The 14006-nt window shown below is 48.2% G+C and overlaps 1 protein-coding gene across 6 annotated transcripts in view; it reads right to left on the bottom strand.

The window, feature by feature from the left end:
- Atg7 (autophagy related 7) overlaps positions 1-14006 on the bottom strand; it is a 208594-nt gene that overhangs the window by 50786 nt on the left and 143802 nt on the right. For 2 of the 6 annotated variants that reach the window (XR_015685579.1, XR_015685581.1), the window contains one exon: positions 10998-11079. The gene's annotated coding sequence lies outside the window, so the exon portion shown is untranslated. 6 annotated transcript variants of the gene reach the window in all.

Raw genomic sequence — 14006 nt, 5'->3', positions numbered from 1 at the left:
CCCTACTTCCCTTCCTGTTCTTCCTTTGCTAGGCCAGGACTACATCTCTGGGAAGCCTGACTATGTTCTGACAAGAATTCTTCATGGAATGACTGAGCAGCTCTCAGGTCTGGTGAGCACTACAGTGCTTGGCTAAGGCTGGGTGGGGGAGTAAAGCCCACCATGCTGTCATGGGGCAGCAGGCAGCTCCAGTCCTTGCTGAAGTGGGAGTGGGATGGAGGGGACTAGCTGACACAGGCTCCTGGAAATGTAGACATTTTCCACAAGCTGATATGTAGCCTGACCAGGGCCAAACACCACAGGCTCGAAACACTTGGCCATTCCAAGTTCTTTCAAGGCCCAGGAGGAGGCAAAGAAAACCCTAAACCAGGAACTCTGTCTACAGCTGAAGCCATTGCTACAGCTGAAGCAGACCCCATTGCTGCCTGAGCTTTAGTGTACTGAGGCATGGAGCTGACCCACAGATGCACATGGCAGTGGGGCTTTTGAGCCTGCCAGTCCTTGGGAAGTCACAATGGAGAGTGACCCTGAGCATCTGGAGAGAATTCAACCCACTGAAGCTTTGGATTGTCACAGAGTGGACATTCAAGACCAAATAGGCTTCTGTGGCACTCCTGAAATAGCCCAGAATGTCGGGACCCAGGATGGGTATGTGTATATGACACAAAGGAACAAAAATAAGCTGAGGTCAGAGAAAAAATAATCACTTGGTAGCCTGGGGTGGGCACCACACACAGACCCAGCCAGAGCCTCCAAGAACATGCCATCTGTGTGCTGACCTAGGAAAGGATGAAGGAATGCATTTCTGACACAGGGACATTTTTGGGACATTCTGTTGTTGCCAAGGTGCAACCAAAACATACCAATGACTCTCTAACAAGGGACGTTTATTTGGAAACAGAGACTATGACTGCAGTCCAGACACCAACCCAAAGTGAGGAAATCTTAGACTTCATCAGGATAGTGGAAGCATGGAGTTAGTGGCACTCTGGGTACTTTAAGGAGGTCTGACTGGCACGTGGTGGCAATGGCTATGTAAAGCTGGTGGCCTATGGAGCTCAGTGGCAGAGCAGTCCAGCCTGTGTGTCCCTAGGTTCTATTCCCAGCACTGGAAGATGTAGGTATTTGTCTTAAGGTCACTATGGTTTTGTCACCAATTGCTAACTACGATGTCTTAAAAGTAGGCTACTGGCCTCCCTGACAGGCATTTGGGGGACTCCCTGAAGTAGTTGTCCCTTGACCATTTCCCTTTTCTTCATAGCTTGGAAACTTCACTTGGTTGAAATCTTGGAGGGACAATTTTGTTCTGGATAATTAATTATCACAGAGTATCTATCTCTCTACTCTCCTTCGGGTATTTGACCATTCCTATGTTGGGTTAAGGATGGAATCTTGGTGTACAGGGGCAGGACTCTGACTCACCAAGTGTCCACCAACCCTGGGTGGAGAACGTGTTTCATGGCTGCCTATTGCAGAAGAAAAGAATGCTGAGCCCACTGACACTGTGCACACTGGACGCTGAGGACGCTGGATGATGCTCAGTCCATTGATGTTAATTTGGTTCTTGAATATTCCTGAAGGCCAATGGTACTCCTGAAAGTGGGCCTGATGGGTGATGTTAGGTTAGTAGGTGTTCCCCTGCAGGGACCCCCACCTCATTTCTCTCTTTCACTTTTCACTACAGTCATGGTGTGGTGCCCCGCACCCCAAGGCCAACTGAGAAAAGCCTCCAAAGTTGAACTGAAGGAAATGTCCCTCCCTCTCTTTATGTTAAATGTCTTAGGTATTTTACTGCAGGAGAAAGAAAGCTAAGGTACTGAAACCAGCACAAACCACAGACTACCTACAGTAAGGAAGAAAACAGGGCTCAAAGGGCACCATTGTCACATTGTCACTCCCGGTGTGAAGTAGGGTTGAAAACACTGGGATTTTATGGTTTGATCAGAGTGAAAAGCACCTGCAAGGGAGAGAACAGAACCTGGGACTGCAGCTCAGCGGCTCCTCGGAGGAAGAATGTTAAGAGGAAACATGGTCTTGCAAGTGGTATCTGCTGTAAATCTACGTAGAATGTGAAAATTCACTCGCGTGCCTTTTAATTTTTTACTACACAGAGTTCAGCTTTAAAGACCCCTGGATGTATATACATATATATTCCTTGAGGAAGCAAGGTGTTGGTCATTACAACAAACTGCCACATGCAAATCACTTCCCTTGACATTCCAAGGCTCTAACACAGGGCTATCCTGCTAATGCCAAAGGTTGGGGTAATTTGCCAGTCAAATATCCTGGAGTCCCCATTATGGACGAGGATCATAGCCACCTGTGGAGAGTGCACGACTCCATCTGGTTTTAGAGAACAAAAGACACAGGAAATACAGCTGTGTTGGGCATAAGTCGTTCTGCTTGCTTGGCCCTTCGATAAGCACAACGATTTTGAAAAATTTCGCCAATCTTTTCTTGACTCTTGGGTCATGTGACACGAATGTGGCTGCTGCTCCTGGCTATTACCACTGTCAGAATAATTCCTAGACGTGACCAATGACGGCCACATTGACTGGGTCACTGGAGGACCAGGCCAGCAGGCCATTACAGACAGCCCTCTCTGCTGGCCCTGTTGAGCATGAAGAGGTACCCCAGAAGTGTGGCTGCCATGTTACCAGGCAACAGTTTGGATGCAGTCGTGGTCCACCCTAGCTCTCAGTGAGCTAAGGATTTATTAACAAGCACATTAGCATGTTTGTTTAAACCCTAGTCAGTGATTCATTTCAACCAAGGTTGATTAGCATAGTAATCTTGGAAACTTGACTTCTAGAGGAGTTATTTTTAAGAGAACTCATTATCTGTGCTAGATTTTGTCAGCTTTCACACACTAGGGTCACCAATAAGAGACAACCTTAGCTGAGGAGTTGCCTCTGTCACACTGACCTCTACGTCTGTGTGAGGCATTTTCTTGATCAATGACTGGCATGGGAGGGTGCAGCCCACTGTGGGACTGTCACCCTAGGGCAGGTGGCCCTGAAGTGTATAAGGACGCAGGTCAGGCAAGCCATGCAGAGCAAGCTAGTAAGCATTCCCCATGGCCTCTGGTTCAGTTCCGACTCTGACGTCTTTCCATGACAGACTGTAACCTATAAACTGAAATGAGCCCTTTCTTCTGAGTCGGTTTTGGACTAGTGGTTGTGTTATAGAAACAGAAACACAACCTAGGATGGCACTTTTCTGAATTCTTCAAAGCGAAACAAACATTGGACACATTATGGGCCCAGACCGCTTTAACATGACTGTGATAACCACTGAGAAACCCCTGAGTGTGAAGAGCCCTGATCTCTCATCTTCAGTTTGCTGCCAAGTCAAACATGCATCCACCTACCTACTTATCCATCTGCTCATCCATGTACCCGTCTGTCCACCCACGCCTCTACCCACTCACCCATCCATACATCCACCCACTCACCCATCCATACATCCACCCACTCACCCATCCATGCCTCCACCCACTCACCCATCTATGCCTCCACCCACTCACCCATCCATACGTCCACCCACTCACCCATCCATACATCCACCCACTCACCCATCCATACGTCCACCCACTCACCCATCCATACATCCACCCACTCACCCATCCATACATCCACCCACTCACCCATCTATGCCTCCACCCACTCACCCATCCATACGTCCACCCACTCACCCATCCATACATCCACCCACTCACCCATCCATACGTCCACCCACTCACCCATCCATGCCTCCACCCACTCACCCATCCATACATCCACCCACTCACCCATCCATGCCTCCACCCACTCACCCTTCCACGCCTCCACCCACTTACCCTTCCACACCTCCACTCACTCACCCATCCATACATCCACCCACTCACCCACCCACGCCTCCACCCATTCACCCATCCATGCCTCCACCCACTCACCCTTCCATGCCTCCACCCACTCACCCTTCCATGCCTCCACCCACTCATTCATCTACACACCCATCTTCCCACCCACTCAGCCAGCAATGGATGTTTTCATTGGGTTCAAGGATAGCCTCAGCCACTAAGCAAGACCTTGTCTCAAAGTTAAAAAAAAAAAAGAACACACACACACACCCCACACACCCCACATATACACTCACACACACATCCCACATACACACACACAAATTGGTGGACTAAAAAATAGTGTCCTTCATTTGTCCTTAAAGGCAGATATGCAAGGACATTTTGTTAGTGGCTTTTCTGCATCTTCCTACCTTCTACCTAGCCACCCTCTGCTAACAAGTCAGGGCTTGGTTACCAATATGCAATAAGCATATTCACTGAGAGACGAGAGGGGCCATGATGCAAAGTCCAACAAGACAGGGCAGCGGCGTGCTGCTCTAGCACCCACCAGTGGCTACCCACTCATATGAGAATGTCACCAGCACAGCTCAGCTCAGCTCAGCTCAGCCCAGCACAGCCCAGCCCAGCCCAGCCCAGCCCAGCCCAGCCCAGCCCAGCCCAGCCCAGCCCAGCCCAGCACAGCACAGCACAGCTCATTTCAGCTCAGCACAGCACAGCACAGCACAGCACAGCTCAGCACAGCACAGCACAGCTCAGCTCAGCACAGCTCAGCACAGCACAGCACAGCACAGCACAGCTCAGCACAGCACAGCACAGCACAGCTCAGCACAGCACAGCACAGCACAGCACAGCTCAGCTCAGCACAGCTCAGCACAGCACAGCACAGCACAGCTCAGCACAGCACAGCACAGCACAGCACAGCACAGCTCAGCACAGCACAGCACAGCACAGCTCAGCACAGCACAGCACAGCACAGCACAGCACAGCACAGCACAGCTCAGCACAGCACAGCACAGCACAGCTCAGCACAGCACAGCACAGCACAGCACAGCACAGCACAGCACAGCACAGCTCAGCTCAGCTCAGCACAGCTCAGCTCAGCTCAGCACAGCTGCCTACAGACATTGAAAGCACACACATCCACTCAGGGGACTGTGCTAAACATATCAGATCAAGATGACATCTGGTGAGCCTCTGGAGACCCCAAGACCCTCCCCACCCTCCTCATCCATGTGCCTAGAGTCCCAGAGGAATTGTGAGGAACAGGTCTCAGGGTTTAAGAGAGCGAGGTAGGTAGGCTGTGAGCTCTTTCTGCTGTGGCTCAGCTTTTTCCATTACGTAGTTCACTGCCAAGAATGCCACTTCTCCACAAGGAGAAGACTAATGATTGACAGGAGCTCACTTGAGGGACCAGACCTTCAGATACCCACTTTTCTTGAGCAGTCCAGCCCTAACTCTAAGTGGCTGTGGAAGCTTTTGGAATTTTAGTGAAAAAAAGAGCCCACTAGGGGATAGGGAGATGATTCAGTGGGTAAATGCTTGTTGTGAGGGCATGACGGACTGAGTTCAAACCCCAGCATCTACAACGAACCTAGAAGTAGTGGTCTGGGTCTCCAAAATAAAACAAAACAAAACAAAACAAAACAAAACAAAAATAGGTGGAGAATAATACAAGACAACACTAAATGTTGGCCCCTGGCCTCCACAAGTGCATGCACACAGAGCTTGTGCAAATATACATCTACACACTCACACATGGAGAGGGAGAGGGAGAGGGAGAGGGAGAGGGAGAGGGAGAGGGAGAGGGAGAGGGAGAGGGAGAGGGAGAGGGAGAGGGAGAGGGAGATCCTGCAGGGAGCGGGAGAGCAGCAAATGCTGGGAAGTAGGACAGCAAGCTGAGAAGGAGTCGCCCTCTCAGGAAGTGCAGGTGGCTCCACTAGCCTCCACTTTCCTCTGAACTCACTCAGTCTGCAGAATCCTCTGGTGTTTTGCACCAACTCCAAATGGTTTAAAAATAATTTGCTAAGTGTCTTCCTAGAGACATGGAAACCTGAGGCCATTCTGAGCTCTATCCAGCCATACCACAAAGGGTGAGCAGGGTGGAAAGTCATGCTCCCCGCTGACTGAATTAGCAAGTCAGACCTCTAGAGGCCTGGTCTTGGGACATCACAGGACTCACGGTGCCATCAAAGACTGAGCAAGCATCTTCAGAAAACCAGCTGCACTGTAGAATCCTGGTGTTTCCAAACAGATTGTCTCTACCCAGTCTCTTAGTCAGCTACTGAATGGAAACTTAGCTGTGACATTAGGAGAGGAAATCTTTTAAAACTCTCTATTATTTTGGAATAAAAGAAGTCAAAATGGAAGGAAAAATATCAATGCATTAGTCACTATATGAGGCATGTAAGGTGGGAAAATAAAATCGTTGCTGTCTTGAGAATTGCTGATATTTGAATGGGTGAATGATTTCCAAGAGTGATGAGATCCACATACAAAACAAAGAAGTGAAGAGTTGTCTGGCAGGGCTGCAGCTCACAGGTGGAACCCAGGCAAAGCACATGTGAAAGCCTGGGCTTGACCCCCAGCAAGAACTAAACCGAAACCAGAACGGAGAGCATTTGGCGCCTGTCTGTTTTGAGGGTTGACTGGGTGGGACGCTCAAGCACATCCAAATCCGAGAAGTGAATTTAACCTGGAGCTGCCCATTTTCTGCCTGCTCCTAAGAATTCCCCAGCTCCTCTCCAGTTTCCTGAGAAACTAAAGAGTGCAGAACAGAGCTCCTTTGTTCGAAAGCCCTCCCTGTGGGACGACAGCAGAATCCTGAGTCTCTGAATTCAAAGGAGTGTGGTCTAAGCCATGATGCTGATGGTGATGCCAGGAGACACTGTTAATCCCTACAGATGAAGCTTCACACACTCGTCCTTAGCACAGCCCTCTGAGAGGCGAATCACCATCCCCACGCCACAAAAGGGCACTGGCAAGGCCTCGAACAGGCCAGTACTCACAAGCACCGTACAGGCAGGCCTTGTACCTCTCTCTCTGCTTTTTCCATTACACCACACAGCCTTCCAGAAGACTCCCCAAGGAGCTTCATTTGTCTCTAACCAGGTATCAAGGCCATAACGACCTTGGCTGTGCACATGGGCATGAGTGACTGCTTTATGCAACTGCCAAGTGAGTCTACTGTGCCTATGACTCGGACACAGAGCTGGCTTCCAGCAGCTCTGCATTCTAAAATATATGGAAGAATTTTTTCACCTCTCTTTCTGGGATCCCCACTTATGTCTTCATAAGTGAATTTATGTGAATTAACAAAATCACAAATCCATGGCTACTGTCGAGCACCACTAACCCACGTAATCCCGATGCCTAGCCTGGTGATGTCCGTAGCACTCTTCAGTACAATGACAGTAGTCGCTGGTGGAGCCCTTCCTCTTGTTCCTGCAGGACCAGTCCATTTCCACATCAGGAATAAACCACAGACTTCAGATTCTAAAACAGACCCAGAGATGCCCCCTGAATATAATTACAGCTAAATTTTACTGCCAGCTATGGAAGATACAAATAAGGAATATTGTAGCAATTTCACGAATATGCTCCAGAGAGCACAGCTCTGGATGGACCTAGGCTTGGATGCCTAGAGGACCTTGCAGCTTACAGAAGGTTGTCAATCATCTCTCTCTCTCTCTCTCTCTCTCTCTCTCTCTCTCTCTCTCTCTCTCCCTCCCTCCCTCCCTCCCTCCCACCCAACGGGAAAAAAAAGTAAAAAAACAAAACAAAACAAAAAAACAAAACAAAAAACACAGGTCTCTACGAAGTTCTAGCTAGAACTTTCTGAGGGATCACACACACACACACACACACACACACGCGCGCGCGCGCACACACACACACACACACACACACACACACACAGAGCGGGAGAGAGGAGAGAGGGAGGGAGAAGGGAGAGAAACAATTTAATTTTCCGAGGTTTTATGAAGACAGGATCTCACTGTGTTCCCAGGCTAACCTTAAACTGGTGATCCTCCTGCCTCTGCATCCTAAGTGCTAGGATTATTGGTGTGCACCATCATGCCCAGCTTCAGAGATTGACTTGATAAGCAAAAATATCATCTATCATCTTTATGCATTGTTAGCTGCCCTCTGAACTGTTAAAAGAAACGATAATTAAACTCTGACAGAAATAGCAATCTTATCTAGGACAAGTGCAAAGCAGTGTGCACACATGCTGTTAGGTAAGATGTGACTGTGATGGCGGTGATGACGGATGTCGCTTTGCTGTGGTAGAGGCTTAATCTACCCTATTTTACTCAGTCCTCACAGTGCCTAGACCATGTTGTCACCTCCATTTCACAGAAGAGGGACTGTCTCTAAGGATGGACCTGCAACTATCCGGAGGTTGCATAGGTAGTAAGTTTTGAAGTTAGAATTCTGTGTGTTTTGTATGTATGCACATTTGCCTGTATATACGCAAGTGGAAGTCAGAGGCTAATTCTGAGTTTTTTTCAGGGTCTGACTGTGTAGTTCTGGCCTCATGTATGTTGGCCTGGGACTTGCTTTATAAATCAGGCTGGTCTCATACTCACTGAGATCTTGCCTGATTCTGTCTCCCAAGTTCTGGGATTAAGGTGTGCACTACCAACCAACCACTTTATATTTTGAGGCTGGGTCTCTTGTTGAATCATAAGTGTACTGTTTTGGTTAGCCTGGCTGGCCAGCAAGACCCATGAAATTTTCCTGTCTCTGCCTCCCAGACAGGCACGCACGCACGCACCACTACCACCACCGCCCCTCTACCCCCAACACACAGTGGGCTTTTACATGGGTGTCAGAAATCTGAACTCAGGTCTTCATGCTTGTGTAGCAACACTTTACCCACTGAACTATTACTCCAGCCCTCACAGAACTAAAACTTGAGTGTAGGGAGGCAGTTTTAGAACCTTCCTTGTAGGAAAGCCTTGCTCCCACTGCAGACAGCAGTGATCCCAGACACTCACTGCCATCAAATTTTTCCAAACTCAGTTTGGGTTTCATAAAAATGGCTTCCAGCATTCATTTTTCACTTAGGTACTTAGTTACATTGTACAATGACGTGTCCACCTGGCATTCTCAGGTTTGGCAGGAAACCTGAAGGATTCTTGGTAAGTATCTGCCTCAGCTGGTAGCCACAGAAATGGGAGGTATTCTAGAAAGCTATTTGCTGGCTGAGAGCACCTGCATCCCTTGGGCACTGGGACCCACAGGAGTGGATCACCTTTAGGCAATCATAGCTTAAATCATAGCATCAGGAGGGCTGGATAAGGGAGACCAGTTAGGAAAGATTTACTGACTATATGCACAGTGCAAACAGAGTCTAGTCTTTGTTTTTTAGCTTGGTCCTGACACTCTGGTGGCCACAGATCTGTCTTTTCCTTAACTTTTGCCACACCAAGTCATAGGCCTCATCCTGTGATATGGGGCCTGAGAAGGTGTGGACCATGCCTGGATACTGAATTTTCTACTGTTTCAGGCAGCCATATTGATCTGCAGGAAAGATGCCGTCCCTGCTCTCCTGACCTGAGTTTTCCTACTGTGAACATGAGGAATTTGATGTGTATGCTGTCTACATTTGTCAGTGACAATTCAAGGTGACTTTGTATCACTTGAAATGACAATCTGGGAATAATTTAGAAATGGCACCAGAGGGAGAGCTGAAAGCAACCTTGTATAAATGCAGAAAAAGATGAGTCAAGGTGGAGATAGGAGGCCATGAAAAGATCCCCATCCAGGGTAGAGAAATGACCAAAATGCTGTCTGAAGCTCTGAGCAACCAACTGCATAGGACAGAGGACAGTGTCAGATCACCATGGAGAATCACCTCGCATTCAGAAGGGCAAGAAGCCCAGGGAGGCTCACCTCTTGCAATTCTCCCCCTCCCCCTCAGCATCGCTTCTGTCCACCTGTCTTATTCCTTTATCCCAGCTTCCCCATCCCAGCCCCAGCCCTCATCTTCCCTCAAGGTCTTCCAGTTCAAAGTGCAGCAGGCTCAGAGCATGACCTGCTGATGGAGGCACTGTTTGTGCTTCAGATAGGACAGCCTCAGGGAAATGGGGATATAGTATGCAGGGCGACTATCAAAGCACGCCCCACAGGCTTATGTACAAAGTTAAGCCACCTCCCTATGAATTGACCTGTGTGGTTCCTACAAATAATTACGAGAGCTTCCTTTTGTGTTCCAAGGGGTATGAATGGGATTTTAGCATCTTACAGAAGGGACTTGTGGGTGAAACTGCTTGCTGTGCAAGCATAAGGACTTGAGCTTAAACCCCCAGAAGCCATGGGAAAATCTGAACTATGAAAAAGGATGCTCAGGTTATATACACTGGGATGGGTGTGTGTGTGTGGTGGAGACAGGGGGATTACTGTGGTTTGCTGGTTGCCATCCTCTGTCTAGGTTCTGTGAGAGTCATAGAGAATAGAGTGGTAAAATAGAGTACCCAATGTCTTCCTCTGCCACACGCACATGGAACGCGCACACATGCACATATGTCCCTACCACCACGTGCAATGGGTAGCCACTAATTTTAATTTTTTTTGAATGACTGAAGGAATTCTGTTACTCACTACATTCTGCTTTATTCTTAATGAATGTCAACGATAAGAGGAAATTATCTCAGAAGCCATCAGTTTAGCGGAAGGCCCTGCTCTATACAAGGCCGTGGCTAGTAAAAGCAGGCTTTGGGGCTCTACGCTTCCGGGCAGAAATCAGTGTGCAGCCTTGATGTGCATCTTACAGCACAGTACTTGGGCAGCAGAAGTGTTAGCTGCAAGCTGGCAAATGAGAGAAACTGACTGAGCTGTGTAGCTTCCCTGAGGGAGACCAGAGATATCAGGGCACAAGGGACACGAGGTTGCGTGATGATTTTTAAGCCACCACTGAACTATGAAAAAGGATGCTCAGAGCTCCTACTGTTCCTCTAAATTCGAGATACCCCTTCTCACAGCATCAGAAAAACCATCAACTCAGCAAGCACACAGCTCATCTGCTTAGGATATGGGTACTGTGGCCATTGCATATCATGATTGTGGCTATAAATGGAATATTTTGTCCTGAAGTGGCTCAGGGCTGGATGCTGTAAGCTAATTTCTGAATTAATTTCCCACAGCTTACCTGTGGTAGTATGGTGTAGGCGTGAGATCCTCTGCCCTCCCCAACCCCTGCACTGTTCCTAAGTCATGAGCCAGTTGAAGGCCTGCAAATATCAATAATTACAAAGTAGTTAGCAGAGCACCGGGGAAAGGGGCATCAACCACTCCAACAGTCCCACCTTATCGGGGAGGGGAATGTTCCAAGACTCCCATGGACATTTGAGGCCAGAGAGTGCGGAACACTGCAGATGCTGGCTTCTTCTACATGCCAACATTCACGATAAGGCTCGCTTTGTGAGTCAGACACAGCCAGGGGAAGATAAGAGTAATTGAAAGTCAATCAGACAATCTTAACAAAGGAGTGAGACGAAACTGCCAGCCTCAGCAACCTGGCAGGTTGAGGCCATTTAAAAACACTAGCACCCTGATACTGTGGCAGGCAGCATGACAGCTGAGCTGGGTGCTAAGTGACTGAGGGGTGGGTAGCATATACACCACGGCTGTGTAGGACAAAGAGACTATTCATGTCCCAGGGAGGGATTCATCACGCTACTGGCTATACTACAGTGCTCATGACGTAGGAACGGAGTTTTCCCTGTACTGCCTATGGAACACAGTAAACCATTGGTAGCCAAAGTCACTCAATGTAAAAGGGTGAATAAGAGGGCCACTGAGCTCCCTGTGGCCTGGCTAAAATGTCCCAAACAATGCACTCAACAGCCATCACCAGCCACAAGGTGTCTGGGTAGGGTGGCAGTCTCATTTGCAACTGGATGGCTTGCTTACTGTCTTAGGACGGCCCTGATAAAAGGCTGTCAGCCACCCAGGTGGGGTGACTAAATGTGCTCCCAGAGCAGTCACTCTGTCTGCTATCAGACAGTCAGCAGTGTGGCCTCTGGTTTTTGGCTGGGATTTGTCTGAAGGGTTTACAGAGTTACAGTGCATACTGCACTTCGAAGCCTTCTGTAACTTAAATGTTTTCTACCTTTTATTTATGACACACACTGTAGCCATCTACAAATACAGGACAAGTTTCAGGGAATGATCTCAAAGAAAGCAAAAGGACTTTTAGTATGTTAAATGGTACCGTAAAGATCTCTGCTTAAACCACACACGAACATACAAAAATTCATGCCCCACTTAGAAATTAAGGGTTAAATCTGAGACTTGATAGGCGGACACAGGGCAGAACCCAGGTTGCTTCCTCCTCATCCACCCCAGGTCTCACAGGAGTCAGACTGTTTGGTTACATTCTGGCACTCTGGAGGAAAATGGACAATGGCCTAGGCAAGTGTAAGGGTGGTGAGCAGGCTGGCAGTCAAACCCAGCTCTGAGTCCAGGCCGGGGGCTCTTTGTGAAGGCCAAGAGGCCACTTGAACCCCGCCCCCAATCGTGTACAAAATCAGGACACTAGTTTTGAGTAGGCAAATTAACTTAGCGACTCTTGAAGTGTCTGTGTGCATGTGCATGTGTGTGCAAACATGTGTGCCTGTATGTCTTCAAAATGAAGAGCTGTTTTGAAAATGAGGACCCAGATTTATAGAAATCCAAGTTCTCCAGGACATGTTTCTGCCACAGGTCCCGTCTATTAAGATGTGCTGGGTCATTCAGAGTCACAGGCCTATTCCAGAGAAGAACATCCATCCAGTTACCCATTCAGCTAACATGGGCAAGGTCTGGGACTCATGTCACATAAGAATCAGTCTTATGACCTTCAAGGGGCTGAAGGTATAGGGAGGCCATCAACAAGAACTCTTTACTGTTGTGTACACATTCACGCTGCTGTTCTCGCTGGAGCTGGCGAAGTTAACTCATGACCACCTTCTTGGCTTTTTAGTCTCAAAAATCCACCCCAAAGCAAGCCGCCACCACGCAGCCAGGAGCAATTAACTGGCACCCTGAAATCACCTGCCCTCTCTGGACTGGCAGTTACCTGGGGCCTATTATGTCCTGTGCAATTGGAACTTTACTTTTTGTTTGCTTTGAGATGGAGTCTCACTCTATGGCCCAGGTTGGGCATAAACCTCTAGGCTTAAATGATTCTCCTCCCTCAGCATCCTCAGTAGCTGGGACCAGAGGTGTGTACTGTTGTGCTTGGCTGAAATTATAATTGTTATTCTCAAATAATTTTTCTCACCAAGAAGGGAAGAATGTAAATTCTTTGATATCATTTAGGGTAACTCAACTCCCTGAAGAACAATTCTTCTAGTATACTGCCCTTTCAGCTGGCCATGGCTCTCTCTATCTGGGGTCTGTCACCACTTACAACTGCCATCTGTTGCCGGAGAATCAAAAGCTGGAGTCACTCTTGACTTCAAAGCAACTTCCTGCTATGTCCTGGGCTTCATTATCTGAGAAAGAACCTTTTACCATCAGTGCTGGCTGGGATGGCCCTTTCTGCTGGGAAGATTTTGAAATGTAACACTTTGGCCTGGCATCTGAGTAGATCCCAAGACAGCTGCCAACCACCATTTTACTAGGCTGCCATCCCTTTTGCATGCATGAAGCTGGCTAATTAGGGTCTTGTTGAGGGAGAAAAAAACCAGGCTGGCCCCACTTCCTCTCAATAGTTTTATTGCATCTGTAGCTATTGTCTATAGAAGCACAGACCCTGTGGCCCTCTTTGCCAAGCCTGTTTTCCTTCAACACCCATCCTTTGGTGACAGTACCACATAGTGTGCACTGGAAGGAGACTAGAGGAAGCTGCCCCTTCCTTATGGTCTAACATGCACCCCCATTCCTCCCTGCTCATCGTGCTACAGTGCAAACCAGCAGGTGCTGGATGCTAGTCACAGCATTTGTACTAACATGTCCAACTTCATGTAGTTGGTGATACTCAGTTGAACCTCCAGGCCTAACACCTTTATAAAGAACACAGACGGACAGAAGATGCTTTCAGTGGCATGTACCTATAAGTGCAGTGTTAAGGAGAAGCAGGAGAACCCTGAGGGGCTTGCTGGCCAAGCAAAGCAGTTCTAAGTTCAGTGAGAGAGTCTATCTAAAAAGAAATAAGAGCCACTGACCTACTATC

This window comes from Rattus norvegicus, chromosome 4, assembly GCF_021556685.1.
Source record: "Rattus norvegicus strain SHRSP/BbbUtx chromosome 4, alternate assembly SHRSP_T2T, whole genome shotgun sequence".
Taxonomy (NCBI): domain Eukaryota; kingdom Metazoa; phylum Chordata; class Mammalia; order Rodentia; family Muridae; genus Rattus; species Rattus norvegicus.
Note: the sequence above shows the minus strand (reverse complement) of the source record. Positions and strands in the feature narration are given on the sequence as shown.